The sequence below is a fragment of the Carcharhinus amblyrhynchos genome, chromosome 34 (assembly GCF_965287045.1).
Source record: "Carcharhinus amblyrhynchos chromosome 34, sCarAmb.v2.hapA, whole genome shotgun sequence".
NCBI lineage: Eukaryota > Metazoa > Chordata > Chondrichthyes > Carcharhiniformes > Carcharhinidae > Carcharhinus > Carcharhinus amblyrhynchos.
The window spans coordinates 5,462,128-5,481,692 of NC_137357.1; the positions used below are offsets into that span (position 1 = coordinate 5,462,128).

The window sequence follows — 19,565 nt, forward strand, 5'->3', positions numbered from 1 at the left end:
GGACACTAAGGGGCAATTTAGCATGGCCAATCCACCCAACCTGTACAACTTTAGTCACTAAAGGGCAATTTAGTGGCAAATCCACCTCACCAGCACATCTTTGGACTCTGGGAGGAAACCGGAGCACCCGGAGGAAACCCACTAAAACACGGACAGAGTGTGCAAACTCCACACAGTGACCCAAGCTGGGAATCGAACATGCGTCCCTGGCGCTGTGAGGCAGCAGTGCTCATCACTGTGCCACAGTGCCGTGCCAGTTGAGAGTTAGGTTGAGAGCAGCGCACAAAGTGGAGTCTGCTTGAAAGGTTGTATTATACCAGTGATCAGAGACTGGGCAAAGTCGAGAGCATCTCCCAGCCTGGCTAGAAGTGCCAGCCAAGAGTTCGGCTTCTCAGCCAGCTATATTTTTAATCCTTTTGAGAGAACGGGCAAGAGGCCCAGATTCCTCAAAACACTGAGATAGTGGAGTAAATTATAAATGTTCCAGGATGCTAAGAAACCCAAGCAGTGCCACATAACAGTCATGAACCTAAACTAACACATCAAGTCTGTACAGAATGACAGAAACCTGCAAAACATACACGGACAAATTATTCTTTCACTAAGGCATAGAATCCCTACAAGTGAGAAGGAAGCCATTCAGCCCATCGAGTCTGCCCCACTACAATCCCACCCAGGCCCTTTCCCCATAACCCCATGCATTTACCCTAGCTAATTCCCCTGACACTTTATTGGCAATTTAGCATGGCCAATCCACTTAACCTGCACATCTTTGGCCACTAAGGGGCAATTTAGCATGGCCAATCCGCCTAACCTACACATCTTTGGCCATTAAGGGGCAATTTAGCATGGCCAATCCACTCACCTGTACATTTTTGGACACTAAGGGCAATTTAGCATGGCCAATCCACCAAACCTGCACATCTTTGGCCATTAAGGGGCAATTTAGCATGGCCAATCCACTCACCTGTACATTTTTGGACACTAAGGGCAATTTAGCATGGCCAATCCACCGAACCTGCACATCTCTGGGACAGCAAGGGGCAATTTAGTATGGCCAATCCACCTAACATAAACATCTTTGGACACAAAGGAACAATTCAGCTGGGCAATATACTAACTTACAAATCTTTGGACACTGAGGGGCAATTTAGCATGGTCAATCAACCTAACCCGCACATCTTTCGGATTGTAGGAGGAAACTGGAGTACCCAGAGGAAACCCACACAGACATGGGGGAGAACATGCAAACTCCACACAGACAGTGACCAAGTTGGGTATTGAACCCAGGTCCCTGGCGCTGTGAGGCAGCAGTGCTAACCACTGTGCCACCGTGCCGCCCCATGGCGGGACTCGAACAGAACCACTCTGAAAAAAAGCTAAATAAATCTGACAGTAAAAACAGGCCGAGGAAAATAAATACAATTTTGCTCAAAAGTCCGGCTTTGTGACTTGTTCATATTCACAGAATCTGAAAGTCTAATGAGGGACTGTTTTCTCTGGAGCTGAAGAAGCAGGTTTCTAATCTGATGGGCACAACATTATTTGAGGTTTAAACACCCTATTTCCTCTGAACCTGTCTGTTATAATTTCAGCATCTGTTATTGAAGGAAACAGCTTCCTATCGATCTCATTCAGTGGCAAAGCCCTTGTTTAAGATTCATGTTTTGTCACAACATTATATCTGAGTTTGTGCATAGAGTCATAGAGGTTTACAGCATGGAAACAGGCCCTTCGGCCCAACTTGTCCATGCAGCCCCCTTTTTTTAAACCCCAAAGCTAGTCCCAATTGTTCGCATTTGGCCCATATCCCTCTATACCCATCTTACCCATGAAACTGTCTAAATGCTTTTTAAAAGACAAAATTATACTCACCCTACTACTACCTCTGGCAGCTCGTTCCAGGCACTCACCACCCTCTGTGTGAAAAAAATTCCCCCTCTGGACCCTTTTGTATCTCTGTACTCTCACCTTAAACCTATGCCCTCTAGTTTTAGACTCCCGTACCTTTGGGAAAAGGTACAGTTGGAGTTGAAAAAGTTCTGTGTAAACGTTCTGGAGGGTGCAAACTGTTATCATCTCCAACATCTGGGGTTTGTTCTGATATATGATGTATATGATGATCCACAAAGGGACTTGGGAGTCCTTGTTCAAGATTCTCTTAAGGTTAACATGCAGGTTCAGTCAGCAGTTAGTAAGGCAAATGCAATGTTAGCACTCATGTTGAGAGGGCTAGAATACAAAGCAGGGATGTACTTCTGAGGCTGTATAAGGCTCTGGCCAGACCCCATTTGGAGTATTGTGAGCAGTTTTGAGCCCTGTATCATAAGACCATAAGACACAGGAGCAGAATTTGGACACTCGGCCCATTGAGTCTGCTCCACCACTCAGTCTCCTCTGGACCCTTTCCAAGGCCAGCGCATCCTTCCTAAGATATGGGGCCCAAAACAGTTCACAATCTTGAACAAGGACCCCAAGTCCCTTTGTGTTTCTGATTTCCTAAGCATTTCCCCATTTAGAAAAGTGTCAAGATTTAGAGTATTAATGGAAGGATGTGCCTGCCTTGGAAAGGGTCCAGAGGAGGTTCACAAGAATGAGCTCGAGAATGAAGAGCTTGTCGTATGAGGAGTGGCTGAGGACTCTGGGTCTATACTCATTGGTGTTTGGAAAGATGAGTGGGGGGCGGAACCTTATTGAAACTTACAGGACACTGCGAGGCCTGGATAGAGTGGACGTGGAGAGGATGTTTCCACTAGTTGGAGAAACTAGAACCACGGGGCACAACCTCAGGCTCAAGGGACGGTCCTTTAAAACAGAGATGAGGAGGAATTTCTTCAACCAGAGAGTGGTGAATCTGTGGAACTCTTTGCCACACTGGGGAGGCCGGGTCACTGAGTGTCTTTAAGACAGAGATCAATCGGTTCTTGAATAATAAGAGGATCAGGGGTTATGGAGAAAAGGCAGGAGAATGGGGATGAGAAAAATATCAGCCATGGTTGAATGGTGGAGCAGACTCGATGGGCCAAGTGGCCTAATTCTGCTCCTGTGTCTTATGGTCTTATTCTTTGAATTTGCCTGACAGCTTTTCTGAACTCTTTCCATTCAAATCTAACTAGTCTTCTTTTTTAGTCGAAAGATCAGTCTTTGGAGTAATAAGTCATATCAATTGAATCAGCGGTGACGTACTCATCCTCCTTTAGCTGTTCACCTTTCATTCCGTAACTAAGTGGGGTGGGGAGAAGACTCACCCCAGCTCCAGTCCATCGGCCCTCCGAGTGTGGCTGTAACTCACTTTCGGGAGGATTGTGAGATGGGTGCGCAGTGCATTGTTTTCTGATTTCCCCGCCTGGACCAAATTTGCCCACCATGGGAATCGTAGTGAGCAGTACAGGACCATTCAAAGGTCCGATGACCTTGGGTGGGACTTTCCAGTCTTGGAGTGAGCGCGGCGGGTAAATCCCACCCTCTATCTCCCTCTTTCTCTCTACGGAGAGGTTAGTGTGCTCGGTAATTGGTTTCGGGAAGCCAGGAGGAAAGTTGGAAGCTTGCCACAGATTGGGGAGAGGGGGAGGCCATGGCATAGTCGCTGGACTAGTAATCCAGAAACCCAGGGTAATGTGGTGGGGAGCAGGGTTCCAATCCCCGCCATGGCTGATTGTGGAATGTGAATTCAATAAAAAATATCTGGAATTAAGAATCGACTGATGGCCATGAAACCATTATTGGCAAATCCCATCTGGTCCCTTTAGGGAAGGAAATCTGCCGCCCTTACCTGGTCTGGCCTACATGTGACTCCAGAGCCACAGCAATGTGGTTGACTGTTAAATGCCCTCAAGGATGGGCAATAAGTGCTGGCCCAGCCAGTGACTCCCACATCCCACGAATAAATAACACAAATGACAGAAATTGGGCTGGTGTTTGGAGAGGCCAGGGTAAGAAGCAGAGGAGGTGAAACTCTTCAAATAGGATTCTCAAAGTGCGGAGAGTCAGGAGCAAAGATTGCACTATTTAGAATTATTCTTTAATTTTTGGAATCAGTTCAAAGAATCATTTTTTCACACCAAGAGGAAGATTTTGGGATGTCTCCTGTCAGTATTGAGGGAATGCCGCACTGTCAGACATTCAGTATTGAGGGAGGGCTGCACTGTCAGAGGGTCAGGACTGAGGGAGCGCTGCTCTGTCAGAGGGTCAATACCGAGAGAGTGCCGCTCTGTCAGAGGGTCAGTACCGAGGGAATGCTGCACTGTCAGAGGGTCAGTGCTGAGGGAGCGCTGCACTGTCAGAGGATCAGTGCTGAGGGAGCGCTGCACTGTCAGATGGTCAGTACTGAGGTAGCGCTGCACTGTCAGAGGTCAGTACTGAGACGCCCCTGTGTCCTGACCAATACATCCTTCATCCAACAGATTACTGAGTCATCATCATCAGCGCTGTCTGTGGGATCTTGCTGTGTGCAAGTTAATTGCTGCATTTCTGACATTAAAACAGTGACCACACTTCATTGGCTGTAAAGCGTATTGGGAATATCCTGAGGATGTGAATGGCGCTATATAAATGCAAATCTTGGTTTCCAGTGGGAGGAGAATATAACAGAGCTATACTGTCCAGCTAGTAACTCTAGTCATGTTGCATGAGTTATGGGAGCCACTTGGTAGAGTTTTCAACAACTAGAAGAACTATCTGATGTGGACAAGAGGTCCATAATCTGAACAGTTCAAGTTTGTGCAAGTATCATACCTACTGGGGGCCACTACTTTGCCTGGAGGCAGAAACCCTGTACACAGTGTTGGCCAACAAGTACTTTGCATTTTGAAATGATCCGTCCTTATGGGTCAATCAGGGATTATTTTGGTTGTGGCTACATCAAAATGAACGAGGAACAGGAAGCAAGCCAGATGAGGCATAATCCCAAGCCACGAATCGAACCCAGGTCCCTGGCATTGTGAGGCAGCACTGCTAACCACTGTGCCATCATGCCACCCATTTAAAGGATGGGAATGGGGACAAGGTGATGAACTGCCAGACTGAGAGTGTGTTCAGGGAGCTCATCACCCTAACATGCAGAGTGTTTAGTGGTGAAATGTACCCCCACACTGGCAGGGAATTTGAACTCTGTAATAGCTGGACCCCTTCTGGGATCACGCATACTGCAAGTGGAGATGATGCTATCATTAATCTCACACTCCTGAGACTTGTGATCATTTAGTGTTCCTGTTCCACAGGTTGTGATGTTCATCGAGGTGAAAAGTGGGGGTAAAAATATAACTCATTCTTTCACATCCTCTGTACGGTGATACTCACACCAAGGGAGGTGCAGTTGCTGCTATAAAAGGATCAGTGAGCTGGTTTTGTTGGCTATGTCTCAAGGGGAATGAGGCCAGGAGAACTCCCCGCAAGACATCAAATAGGGCCATGGGATCGGTTAACAGGAGGCGATGGTTTAGTGGTGTTATTGCTCGACTATTCATCTAGAAACTCAGCTAATGTTCTGGGGACCCTGGTTCAAATCTTGCCACAAGGTGGAATTTGAATTCAATAAAAAATATCTGGCGTTAAGAATCTACTGATGACCATGAAACCATTGTCAATTGTCAGGAAAAACCCATCTGGTTCACTAAGGACCTTTAAGGAAGGAAGATCATTCTTACTGGTCAGGCCTGTATGTGACTCCAGAGCCACAGCAATGTGGTTGGCTCTCCATTGCCCTCCAAGGGCAACTAGGGATGGGTAACAAATGCTGGCCAGCCAGCGATGCCCATGTCCTATTAATGAATTCTAAAATAATTACCACACTTGGCATGATGGGATCTTCCTTGATGGACGGTACCTCTGACAGTCGAGCACTCCTTCAGAACTGCACTGAAGTGTCAGCCTTGATGCTGGTTTTTTTTCATTCGTGGGACATGAGCATTGCTGGCTGACCAACATTTGTTGCCCATCCCTAGTTGCCCAAGGGCAATTGAGAGTCGATCACATTGCTGTGGCTCTAGGATGGCATGACATGCAAGGGGATAAACGCATGGAATTATAGGGATGGGGCCTGGGTGAGATTGTGGTCAGTGTAGACTGGAAAAAGCCTCCTTCTATATGTAGGATTCTATGATTCATCCTGTAGAGAAATCTTAGGAGGGTGGATATGGTGAGAATACTTCCTCTTTTGGGGGCTAACTGGACCAAGGAGACACCATTTCTGAATAAGTGGTCTCCCTTTTAAGACAGCAATGAGGAGAATTATTTTTCTCTCAGGGGATCTTTAGTCTATGGAAATCTCTTCCCCATGGTGCAGTAGAGGCTGGCTCTATGGATTTTCAAGAATTTATTTTTGGTAGACCTTCGAGATGTCCTGCAGGCACTATATAAATGCAAATCTTTGACATTCACCCTTGGGAATGTTACAGTGCGAGCTTCCATCGATGCGGGAAGAGTGTCCTGCCGAACCAGTATTTATTATGACGGGAAGGACATATCGATCACACAATGTCAAACCGCAGGATCTATCCATGACACGGTGATAATGTTACAACCAAGTCACTTTCTACAAAGGTTAAATCCTACACAGCTGATTTACGAAGGCGTTGGGGACTGTTGAACAGTGACTACAACAGCATGAAGCCTAGGAGCCAGTGGTCTTGAAGTCAGAAGCAAGGCTTTCACAACAGGATGCACTGCTCCCTGTAGATTTTCACCAATTCTGAATGGAAATACAAACCATCAAACATTTCCACCAACGCAGCAAACACCAGCAAGAATCAACCAATGATGAACTTGAGAGCATGTGTAAAGTAAAAGTAAAGTTTGTTTATTAGTCACAAGTTGGCTCACATTCACACTGCAAAGAAGTTACTGTGAAAATCCCCGAGTCGCCACATTCCGGCACCCGTCCGTGTACACTGAGGGAGAATTTAGCATGGCCAATCTGCCTAACCTGCATATCTTTGGACTGTGGGAGGGGAATTTAGCACCCTAACCAGCATGTCTTTCGGACTTGGGAGGAAACTGGGGCACCCTGAGGAAACCCACACAGACACGGGGAAGAATGTGCAGACTCTGCACAGACAATGACCTTAGGCGAGAATTGCACCTGGGTCCCTGACGCTGTGAAGCAGCAGTGCTAACCACTGTGTCACCGTGCTGCGCCACAAAGTGCTTAGCCTTGCAGCAGCCTGCATGATACTGTGCAGGCCAAGTTCTGGGTTCAAGAAGTATGCTACAAGGGACATTGCCAGAGAGTGGTTGATGATCCCATTTGTAATAACTCCAGGAGTCGGCTGTAAAACGAAAGTAGAGTAAAACAAAAACTGCAAGCCTGTGGTGAACACAGCACGGTGGCACAGTGGTTGGCACTGCTGTCTCACAGCACCAGGGACCTGGGTTCAATTCTTGGCTTGGGTCACTGCCTGTGTGGAGTTTGCACGTTCTCCCCTATGTCTGCATGGGTTTCATCAGGATGCTCCGGTTTTCTCCCACAGTACAAAAGGCGTGCTGGTTGGGGGGTAATTTCTGCCTCGGTGTACTCGATTAGGCGTTGGAGTATGGTGACTGGGAGATTTTCACAGTAATTTCATTGCGGTGTTAATGTAAGCCTACTTGTGATGCTAATAAATAAACTTAAACTTAAAAAGGAATCATGGACCTGCTCAGGGTCCTGCTTTATACAGGGCTCGGCGAACAGGCTCTTGAGTTAGTTATTAGGCCTCAAGAAGCTCGTACTCAATGGGTCCTACATGGAGCTCAATCAGTGACTCTCCATGCAAGACACTGTTAAAATGCACTAGTGCGCTTTTCTGCTACTGAACACATGTTAAGAGAGAACGTTAGCTGAAGCATTAAGGTGGAACTTGGCCGTACTAGCATCAAATCAGCAACATATGTACTGACTGACCATGGTGAACTGCCTATCCCGCATTTCTCTGAGCCCTGGTGCCACCGATCTACTAATTAACGATCTACTAATAATGGCATGGTCTGTCCTGGAAGCGGTAAAACGGTGTATTTAAATGCGCCTGCACAGGGAGCCAATTTTTGTAGCCAAACTACCTAACTGCGATCAATCTTCTTCCGTTGACAGTTCAGTGTAAAGTAAAATAATATTTTACTCTGGGAAGAGCACAACACAAGGAGGGGCTTTGTTTTTGACCATTTGATGTTTTTGCAAGATTTGTTCGTGGATGGGTTAAGAGCAGATAGTGCAGCTGACGTGTGATGTGTGAGAGTGTCACCTGACTGGGTAAGTACTGTTCTTAATGCTGACTCACGGCACCAGATTATACAACGACTCTCTCACAGGTTAGCTTACACCAAACTCTTGTTGAATCGCTGCACTTCACTTGCTAAACAGTGAAGCACAGTTTTGGCACTCCCTGAAACACAATCCATCTCACCCAGAACATCCTGGAGAAACACCTCGTCTTTTAAGTCGTCTTGAAATGCTCACATAGGTGTCCTATCAAACAACAGAACGCGTCACAAGCCCGTGTAGATCATGATGCCCTAACTAGATTTTTAAAAAAACCCTTCTGTCCTTACTTGGTCCGTTTCCCTCTATTCCCTCCCTATCCCATGTTCCCATCCAAATACCTCTTAAATGTTGCTAATGTGCCTGCTTCCACTACTGCCTCTGGCAGCGCGTTCCAGGCACCCACCACTCTCTGCGTGAAAAACTTGCCCCGCACATCTCCCTTAAACTTTCCCCCTCTCACTTTGAACTTTTTCCCTCTTGTAACTGACACTTTCACCCTGGGGAAAAGCCTCTGACTATCCATCCTGTCTATGCCTCTCATAATTTTGCTGACCTCTATCAGGTCTCTCCTCAGCACTTTCCAGTGAAAACAAGCCTAGTTTATCCAACCTCTCCTCATAGTCAATACCCTCAAGACCAGGCAACATCCTGATGAACCTTCTTTGCATTCTCTCCAAAGCTTCCATGTCCTTCCGATAGTGTGGTGACCAGAATTGCACACAATACCCCAAAGGCGGCCTAACCAAGGTTTTATACAGGTGCAACATCATTTCCTAACTCTTGTGACACAGTGGCACAGTGGTTAGCACTGCTGCCTCATAGCATCAGTGACCCAGGTTCCATCCCAGCCTAGGGTCACTGTCTATGTGCATGTTCTTCCCCCATGTCTGCATGGGTTTCCTCCAGGTGCTCCGATTTCCTCCCACAATCCAAAGATATGCGGATTAGGTGGATTGGCCATGCTGAATTGACCCTAGTGTCAGGAAGAAATTAGCAGGGTAAATGTGTGAGGTTATGGGAACAGGGTCTGGGTGGGATTGTGGTTGGTCCAGGCTCAATGGGCTGAATGGCCTCCTGTGCTGTACGGATTCTACGATTGTACTCAGTGCCCCGGCTGATGAAGGCAAGCATGCTATGCCTTCTGAATCACCTTGGCAGCTTGCGTTGCCACTTTCAGGGAACAGTGGACCTGCACGCCCAGATCCCCCTGATGTGATGTCCTTTTTGTTGATGACTACACAAGGTGCTGTTTCAAACCTGGGCATGCAATGTCGCAATTCACCAATACATACAATAACTCTTACAAGCAGCCGGAAGATAACACGAGTAAAACACAAGCCTGCTCCAGAAAAGGCATATCTCGAGAACAAGGTATGACCAGAACCTGTCAGCAGTTGGTAAGTTCACTTATCTCGACAGCGCACTCTCTGAACCGTACATATCGATGACAAAACACATGCAAGAATTGTCAAAGCGGGTATAGCCTCTTGGAGACTTTGAAGATCAGGCTGAGAATGACGAGGGAGACTGTGGATTTCAGCATGCAAGTTGGTAACAAATATTACGTATGCACATTCGCCACCATCCCCCCGCCTCCCCCAACCTTTTCAATTGCGACATGTGAAACTCATGTTAGTAATGAGCCTCAAATTTACACTTTACAAATGCACGTTTTACTTACCGGCTTAACAAATTGAGCAGGCGTTACTGGCTGTGTTGCGCAGATGCATGGGAGCTCACAACACGCCCACACAGAGTAGACCCTATGCGGCGAATGAGAAAAGTGACAACCACCTTTGCCTGTCTTTCACTTTTATGCTCCGTATTTAAAGGGATTTTTCAAAGCTTCAGAGGTCAACTTATGAGTCATAGAACAAAGTCATAGAATCCCTACAGTGCAGAAGGAGGCCATTCGGGCCATCATGTCTGCACTGGCCACAATCCAACCCAGGCCCTATCCCCATGCATTCACCCTAGCTAGTCCCCCCTGACACGAAAGGGGCAATCTAGCATGGCCAATCCAGCTATTCTGTACATCTTTGGACTGTGGGAGGAAACTGGAGCACCCAGAGGAAACCCACGCAGACATGGGAAGATTGTGCAGACTCCGCACAGACAGTGACCCAAACTGGGAATCGAACCCGGGTCACTGGCGCTGTAAGGCAGCAGTGCTAACCACTGTGCCACCCTAAATTTTAAATTTTTGTCTTAGAACTGTGACGGTTTGGTTTTGAGACTCCTGATTTTCTATTCACATTGGCTAATATGCAATTCCAACTGTTTTGTCAGTGCAAATATCTTTCCAACTGGTGTCCCGTGTGGCACACGAGTGAAAGAGGTCATCAGAAAGATAAGCAGCACAATGGTTCGCACTGCTGTCTCATAGCGCCAAAGACCTGGGTTCAATTCCGGCTTCAGATCACTTTGTGGACTTTGCACATTCTCCCCCCATGTCTGCATGTGCTCCGGTTTCCTCCCACAGTCCAAAGATGTGCAGGTTAGGTGGATTGGCCACACTAAATTAACCCTTAGTGTCCAAAGATGTGCAGGTTAGGTGAATTGGCAGTGCTAACTCACCCCTTAGTGTCAGGGGATTAGCGGGGTAAATATGTGGAGTTATGGAGATAGGGTTCGGGTGGGATTGTGGTCGATGGGCCGAATGGCCATCTTCTGCACTGTAGGGATATGAAAGATGTCAGCTGTTCCTCTGTGCCAGGGGAGAGAAGATTGGAAGCTACGTCACTTGGGATGTGTAAAGAGAATAACTTTGCCCTTTACTTTTAACTCAGGCCGTGTTCACACAGATCTCTGCTGTGCAGTATCGAGGCCAAGCCCTTACTGGAGTGTACTGCTACAGTAGGCAGCACCCATGCTTCTAAATCAGATGTTCATTGGTTCAAATGGCACACTGATAAGTGACAAATAATATTTATGCCACAAAAATGCAGGGCATAGAGTCACGAGGTTTACAGCATGGAAACAGGCCCTTCGGCCCAATTTGCCCATGGTAGCCTATTTTTAACTCCTAAGCTAGTCCCAATTGCCAACGTTTGGCCCATATCCCTCTTTACCCACTTACCCATGTAACTGTCTAAATGCTTTTTAAAAGACAAAATTGTACCCACCTCTACTACTGCGTCTGGCAGCTCGTTCCAAACACTTACCATCCTCTGTGTGAAAAAAGTTTCCCCCTGAACACTTTTGTATCTCTCGCCTCTCACCTTAAACCTATACTCTGTAGTTTTAGGCTCCCCTACCTTTGGGAAAAGATGTTGACTATCTAGCTGATCTATATCCCTCATCATTTCATAGACCTCTCTCAGATCAACCCTAAGCCTGGTACACTCCAGGGAAAAACGTCCCAGTCTATCCAGCCTCTACTTATAACTCAACAATCAAGTCCCGGTAGCATCCCTGTAAATCTTTTCTGCACTCTTTCTAGTTTAATAATATCCTTTCGATAAAAGGCGGCCACCTCTGTCCAATAATATCCAATGGCATTAACATTTCCAAAGCTTCTACCATTTACCAGAAACTTAACTGCACCAGCTGATATCAATAAAAGCCAGCCAAATACTGGGTATTATGTTGCAAGTGACCCAACTCCTCTCTTACCCAAAGCCTGTCCACCATGTACAAGGCACAAGACTGAGAGAATACTCTCCACTTGCTTGGATAAGTGCAGCTCCAGCAGCACATAAGAAATCCAACCCTATCCAGGACAAAAACATTCCATCCACCACTTTAAACATTCACTCCCTCCACACCAGTGCATCGTGCCAGTAGTGCATGCTATCTACAAGACGAACTGCAGCAACTCACCAAGTCTCCTTCAATAGTACCTTCCAAACCCACGACCTCCACCATCTAGAAGGACAAGGGCAGCAGACACATGGGAAACACCACCAAGTTCCCCCTCCAAGCCACTCACCATCCTGACCCGATTTGATTTATTATTGTTACATGTATTGGGATGCACTGAAAACTATTGTTTCTTGTGCACTATATAGACAAAGCATACCATTCATAGAGAAGGAAAGGAGAGAGTGCCAAATGTAGTGTTACAGTCAGAGCTAGGGTGTAGAGAAAGATAAATTGAGTGTGAGGTAGGTCCATTTAAAAGTCTGATGGCAGCAGGGAAGAAGCTGTTCTTGAGTCAGTTGGTACGTGATCCCAGACTTTCATTTTTTTATGGAACTATATCAACGTTCCTTCACTGCCGCTGGGTCAAAATCGTGGAACGTCCTTCCTAACAGCACCATGGTTGTACCTATCCCACACGTGCAGTGGTTCAAGAAGGCAGCACATCACTGGGCAACCAGAGATAGGCAATAAATGCCATCTGTGCCAGTGTTCACTGTGTGACAAGAGCAAATTTAGATCTTTGCTGACACTCCAAGGCAGTAATGAGGGAGCTCTGCACTGTCAGACGTGCTGTCTTTAGGGTTTGGTGGTCAAACAGAGGCCTTATCTGCCCTTGGCAAAAGATCGTGCGGCAGTATTTGAAGAGTAATAGGGGAGTTCATGCCAATATTTTTACATTGCCCAGCATTTAAGAAGCAGATGATCTGGTTGTTGCAGTTTCTGGGATCTTGCTGTGCTAAAACTGACTGTTGCGTTGTTAGAACACAGACTAGAATTTCCAAAGTACATCATCGAAAGTGCTTTGGGTTGCCCTGAGGTGGTGAATGTTGCTCTTTGCATGCAAATTTCTCCGTCTCTGCACAGTGCTGCACCAGTCCTTGATGATTCGTCGAGTGTTTGTACTGTGGTGTGCACTCAGCACTGACTGACTGAAAAATATGATATGAGAATGTATTTCATGGTCATCCCCCAAAGCATTCAAAGCCCTGAGTTCTGGAGAGACAGTGATGTGACTATCTTTGGTGTGTTTGTACCTTAGTACATGTTCGCAAGAAAGGGCAGCATGGTGGCACAGTGGTTAGCACTGCTGCCTCACAGCGCCAGGGACCTGGGTTCAATTCCCAGCCTCAGGTCACTGTCCGTGTGGAGTCTGCACGTTCTTCTTGTATCTGCGTGGGTTTTCTCCAGGTGCTCCAGTTTCCTCCCATGTTCCAAAGATGTGCAGGTTAGGCAGATTGCCTATGCTAAATTGCCTCTTCATATCCCAGGCTGTGTAGATTAGGTGGATTGGCGATGCTAAATTGCCCCTTAGTGTCGCAAGGTGTGTAGATTAGGTGGATTGGCCATGCCAAATTGCCTCTTAGTATCTCAGGATGTGTAGGTTAGGTGGATTGGCCATGCTAAATTGCCCCTTAGTGTCCTAGGATGTGTAGGCTAGGTGGATTGGCCATGCTAAATTGCCCCTTAGTATCCCAGGATGTGTAGATTAGGTGGACTGGCCATGCTAAATTGCCCCTTAGTATCTCAGGATGTGTAGATTTGGTGGATTGGCCATGCTAAATTGCCCCTTAGTGTCCCAGGATGTGTAGGTTAGATGGATTGGCCATACTAAATTGCCCCTTAATGTCCCAAGATATGGGGTTAGGTGAATTGGCCATGCTAAGTTGTCCCTTATTGTCATGGGAATTCGTCAGGTAAATCCGTGAAGCTACGGGATAGGGCCTGGGTGGGATTGTTGTCGGTGAAGGCTCAATGGCTTGAATGGCCTCCTTCTGCATTGTCAGGATTCTACAATTCCACAAGTTTATGCAGAGACTGCAGACTTTGAGAGTTGGTTGCTTTCAAGTCCATGGAGTATCTCTATGTATGACCTGATCTCCATTCCTCTCTCAGCCCCCATTGCTGCCTTAACCATTTCCCCACGCTTTGTTGCCACTCAGTTCAATATATCCAAGCTGCTGTTGGCTGAACTTGCACTCTTTAGCAACCTCAGCTATCTCAAAACCTGGTGCCTGTATCCTCTCCCACTTCTTCTTGATGCCTGTTCTTCCAAGAGCATGGAATTGAAGATCTTCTTCAATTCCCTACATTGCCTCATCCCATTCCATCTCATCTCCATTCTTACATTCCCTGCCTCCATCCCTAGCCTACTGTATCCTCCAGTCTTTCCTCCTGTTCTTTTAGCCCACTATTGGAGACAGAACATGCAGTTTCCTTACTCATGTCCCTCCATATGCCATCCCCAAATCTCTGTCTGCCCCTCGACTGCTCTCTCTCCCTCTTTAGATGTTTTACTTTAAGATGTGACCTCTTTGACAAGGCTACCCTAACTCAGGAATTCTGTCTGCGCTGTGATTCATTTTATCTCCTTCCCCACCCTTTAGAATATTTTCCATCTTAGAAAAAGGCGCCACAACAATGCAACTTCTTGTTCTATCGCCAGACCAGGCTCTGATGCCCAGATAGAAAGCAATCCAGAAAAACCAGTTTATTCTTGTCAGGATGAATGCTGTTAGTGACTTGCACATCCTACGCTGGGGTTTCCGTGGTAACGGAGAAACCGTGACATCCAGCATGGTCCATTCCAGTCACATTTACCATGAGAATAGAAGGTGGGTAGTGTGCGGAGAGACAGTGGTTAATGAAAGGGTAGAATTAAGCACAAACCCCTATTAACACTGACAACCCATCAATATGGGCCAGAGAAAGTGGGCACTGAGGTGAAAGCCCTCCGACAGCACTTCATTCAGCCATTTTCTTCTCACTAACACAGATCTGGTTGTATCTGATTGCGGATGAACCAAAGCTGTGTTGGTATTCGATGTGTCACAGCATACATTGCTGGTACGGTGATACAGTGTACAGTGATACGGTGGCACAGTGGTTAGCACTGCTGCCTCACAGCGCCAGGGACCGGGTTCTATTCCCAGCTTGGGATACTGTTTGTGTGGAGTTTGTACGTTCTCCCCATGTCTGCGTAATTTTCCTCCGAGTGCTCCGGTTTCCTCCCAAAGTGCAAAGGACATCCTGGTTAGGTGCTAAATTCTCCCTCAGTGTACCCGAACAGGCACCAGAATGTGGCAACAAGGGGATTTTCACAGTAACTTTATTGCACTGTTAATGTAAGTCTACTTGTAATACTAATAAATTTTTAAAAACTAGTGCATGTCTAGTGAAGGAAATGAAGGTTAAAATGTCACCCAATCTGTGTGCTAAACAGCTCAACTGGTGATATTCGCAAATGCGACCCAGGGTATGTGTCTATGTTGGTGTGAGCACGTACCACAGTGTGTTAGTGTGTGTATCAGAGTGTGATTGTGTGTGTGTGTGTGTGTGTGTGTGTGTGTGTACCAGTGTGTTAGAAAGTATTAATGTGTTTGTCCAAGAGTGGTAGCTTGTTTGTGTCAGAATATCATAGAATCCTAACAGTGCAGAAGGAGGCCTTTCACCCATCAGGTCTGCAGCAACCACAATCCCACCCATGTCCTATCCCAACGGATTTACCCTAGCTCGTCCCCCTGACACCAAGGGGCAATTTAACATGGCCAATCCACTTAACCTGCACATCTTTAGACACTAAGGGGCAATTTAGCATGGCCAATCCACCTAACCTACACATCTTTGATCACAAAAGGGTAATTTAGCATGGCCAATCCCCCTAACCCGCACATCTTTGGACACTAAGGGGCAACTTAACATGGTGAATCCACCTAACTTGCACATCTTTGGACACTGGTAGGAAACCCACGTAGACACAGGGAGAACATGCAAACTCCACACACAGACAGTGACCCAAGCCAGGAATCGAACCCGGCTCCCTGATGCTGTGAGGTATGTATGTGTATATGTTAATATGTTCAGCGTAACATATGTGTGTCTGCAAGTGCATGCCCGACACAGCCTCTCGGCAGCTGGCCTGAAGATATAAAGGATTCTTAAAGTCTCATGACATATTTCTGAATATGAAACATTCTGTTAACACTTTGGTCTGACAACCGAGGTGTTTGTTCATTTTTCAGGAGAATTGTCCCTCCCTGCCTTCTTCATTGTGGATGGTGCACATTTCCATGGGAACCCAGCCCCACCCCCTTGTCTCATCCTGGTGATCTTTCTTGAAAGTTGAACCCAGTCGATCCAAAGGGAGATTGTTCCATGTTGGGCAGTATCATTCAGCATCCACAATGTTGTGCTTTCTGGTAGGGTGACCAGAAAGTGGTCACATGTGGCTGAATCAACCCTCCTCATTCATCAACCAGAGTATTACTGAGCCAACACCCATGCTGCTGGATAAGTTCTGATCAGTAAACTCCGCTGCATATAGTTTATGCCACACAAATCATTGAGGGAGTGCTTCTGCAAGGTATGTACCTACTGGTGCTAGTGGGAACATAGAATCATTGAATCCCTGCAGTGCAGAAGGAGACTGTTCGGCCCATCGAGGCTGCACTGACAACAATCCCACCCAGATCCTATCTCTGTAACCCTGTAACGTATTTACCCTGCTAAACCCCTGACACTAAGGGGGAATTGACCTCACTTTCACATCTTTGGACACAAAGGGGGCAATTTATCATGGCCAATCAACCAAACCCACGCATCTTTGGACACTAAGGGGCAATTTAGCATGGCCGATTCCCCCGAACTTGCACATACTTGGACACTAATAGGTAACTTAGCATGACCAATGAACTTAACCTGCACATCTTTGGACTCTAAGGGGGCAATTTAGCATGGCCAATCCACCTAACCTACACATCTTTGATCACAAAGGGGTAATTTAGCATGGCCAATGAACCTAACCTGCACATCTTTGGACACAAAGGGACAATTTAGCATGGCCAATCCTCCTAACCTGCACATCTTTGGATACTAAGGGATAATTTAGCACAGCCAATCAACCCAATCCGCACATCATTGGAGTGAGGGAGGAAATTGGAGCACCTGGAGGAAACCCACGCAGACACGGGAAGAATGTGCAAACTCCACACAGTCACCCGTGACCAGAATTGAACCTGGGTCCCCGGCTGTGTGAGGCAGCTGCGCTAAAATGTGTGGCACAGACTTGACATCCAAAGGACTTTGGATGGTGCAAGAGGGCGTACTTAACAGAGGAGGTTAACTCAAGTCAAGCAGACTGGGCGCAAGTCTACCCTCCTGCTTCCAACAGGATGGGTTTGGACGTCTCAGCTGGTTGGCAAGTGGGGAAGCAATTGGCGCTGTAATTCTAATTAAGAGAGACTGATGGAGACATGATGCCATAGCGCAGGGGTTTGGAGGGGTTTTGAGTTCTCTGCTAAATCTGATATTCACACACACACACACACACACACACAGAAATCCAAAAGAACAGCCATCAAAAAAAATAAACAAATTAATGAAACATGCAAAGAACCTTGCTAAATGTCTAGAATCCTGGGGGGATGGGGGAAGCAGATATTCCTCTCTCGCTGTGAAGGAATTTTCTCCATCCTCAAGCCCCCGCTCCCTGTTCGGAGGGACCATTCCCAGAAGGTGTGCGTGCAAATCTTTTCAAAGGGACGTGTGAGTGGTGGATCCACCGGCTTGTGCCCCCCCCGCCCCGGCCCCCTAAACTGCGACGCCCCTCTGTCCATGGTGCTGAACTGGTTAAGCACCCTTCTCTCCCATTAGCCTTGATAGCTGGAACGCGGGGGCCCACCGTCCGTCCTGCCCAGGTCTTTGATCTGTTTATCCTGCTGCATTTCCAAGAGCCCCCACACCCCTGGGTGTTTGGATGAAAGAGAAATTGCTTACACCTCCCCCCCCCCGCCGTTTTTATGCACCATCTCCTGGATTACTGGCTGCTTAGAAATGCCTTCTGTGTGTGTGTGTGTGTGTATGTGTGTGTAGTTCTGGTGCTGTGTTGCAGATGGACCCCACTCCCCCCGCCCCACACAGATCCTTTTCCCAAAAGCAAAAAAAAGCACCGAGTATTAAATTGCATAACAACCCCAGCAATCTCCCTATCCTGGAATGAATGAATCCGTTCAACCGAAGATCCGACAGTGTGTACCCACCTGAAACTGTGCCTTCTCAATTCTTCAGCCTCGCCTGAACGCTCAGTTGCAAAAGGTTTTGGGGTTTTTTTGGGGGGAGGGGGTGGGGAAGGGGGGGATTGCGATGGCTGAGTTTATTCCAGCTGCATCCTTTTTGTTTTTAATTTTCACACACACCCCCCTTCTTTTTTTTTCCCCTTCTGCCTTCGTCTCAGACACTGCTCTCTCCTCGGTGGAACTGCTGCCTTTCAGCAACAGCTGACCCTACGTCAAGTCGCTGCATAATGCCCACATTCACGCCGTCCCTGGAGGATCCTGCAGGTACACACCCCCCTCCCCTCCTCCTATTAAAGGAGACACACCATCCCCAGGCTGTGCCTAGCTGTCTGCTGTATGTGTGTGTCTGTGCAGAACGTATGTGACAAAGAGTCCATTCATCCCCTGCTGTAACACTTGGGAGTGACATTATGAACTGGGCAATGATTTCGTTTGGAAGCTTGTTCTCCCTTTTTGCTTGCACCCACATCTTGTCCACCCCAGGAGAAGGCTGAGAGGAGATCCAGAATCGTAGATAGGTTACCAGACAGAAACTGAGGCCGTTCAACCCATCATGTCCATGCCAGCTCACTGCAAGAGCAGTTTAAAAGTTTTAAGGTTTATTTATTAGTCACAAGTAGGCTTGCATTCACACCGCAATAAAGTAACTGTGAGAATCCCCCAGTAAAGTCAATCCAACACCTCTCCATGCAGTCCCTGCTAATCTTTTCTCTCTTCAGATAATCATCCTATTCACGGTTGGCACAGTGGTTAGCACTGCTGCCTCACAGTGCCTGGGATGAGGATTTGATTTCCAGCTTGGGTCACTGTCTGTGCACAGAATCATATAATCCCTACAGTGCAGAAGGAGGCCATTCAGTCCATTGAGTCTGCACTGTCACCAATCCTTTCTGAAGCTGTATCCCCATAATGCCACATGTTTACCCCACTAATCTCTCGAACCTACACATCCTTGGACACTAAGGGACAATTTAGCATGGTCAATTCACCTAACACGCACATCTTTGGAGACTGCACATTCTCCCCGTGTTTGCGAGGGTTTCCTTCGGCTACTCTGGTTTCCTCCCACAGTCTGAAAGACGTGCTAGTTAGGTACTAAATTCTCCCTCAGTGTACCCAAACAGGGGCCGGAGTGTGGCGACTAGGGGATTTTCACAGGAACTTCATTGTTAATGTGAGCCTACCTGTGACACTAATCAATAAACTTTATTCTCCTCTGAAAGTGCAGTGAATCTGGGTCCTAATCGCTCGCTTCTGTGGCCTCTGGATTCTTTTGCCAATTGCTGTAAAGCTTTTCCATCTTGAGGCTTCTGCCAATGGACAGAGTTCCACCCCGCTGCCCGCCCTCTGTTCTGTCCAGGTCCCTCATGATTTTGAACATCTCTTGTCAAACT

At 47.0% G+C, this 19,565-nt stretch overlaps 1 protein-coding gene across 3 annotated transcripts in view; it reads right to left on the reverse strand.

The window, feature by feature from the left end:
* LOC145361307 (phytanoyl-CoA hydroxylase-interacting protein-like) overlaps positions 1-18,347 on the reverse strand; it is a 73,243-nt gene extending 54,896 nt beyond the window's left edge. For 2 of the 3 annotated variants that reach the window (XM_080216960.1, XM_080216958.1), the window contains exon 1: positions 18,136-18,347. The gene's annotated coding sequence lies outside the window, so the exon portion shown is untranslated. Of the gene's footprint in view, positions 1-9,917; positions 10,002-18,135 lie in introns of those variants that run through there. The other variant, XM_080216959.1, reaches the window with a different exon arrangement.
* Between the last annotated feature and the right edge of the window lie 1,218 nt (positions 18,348-19,565).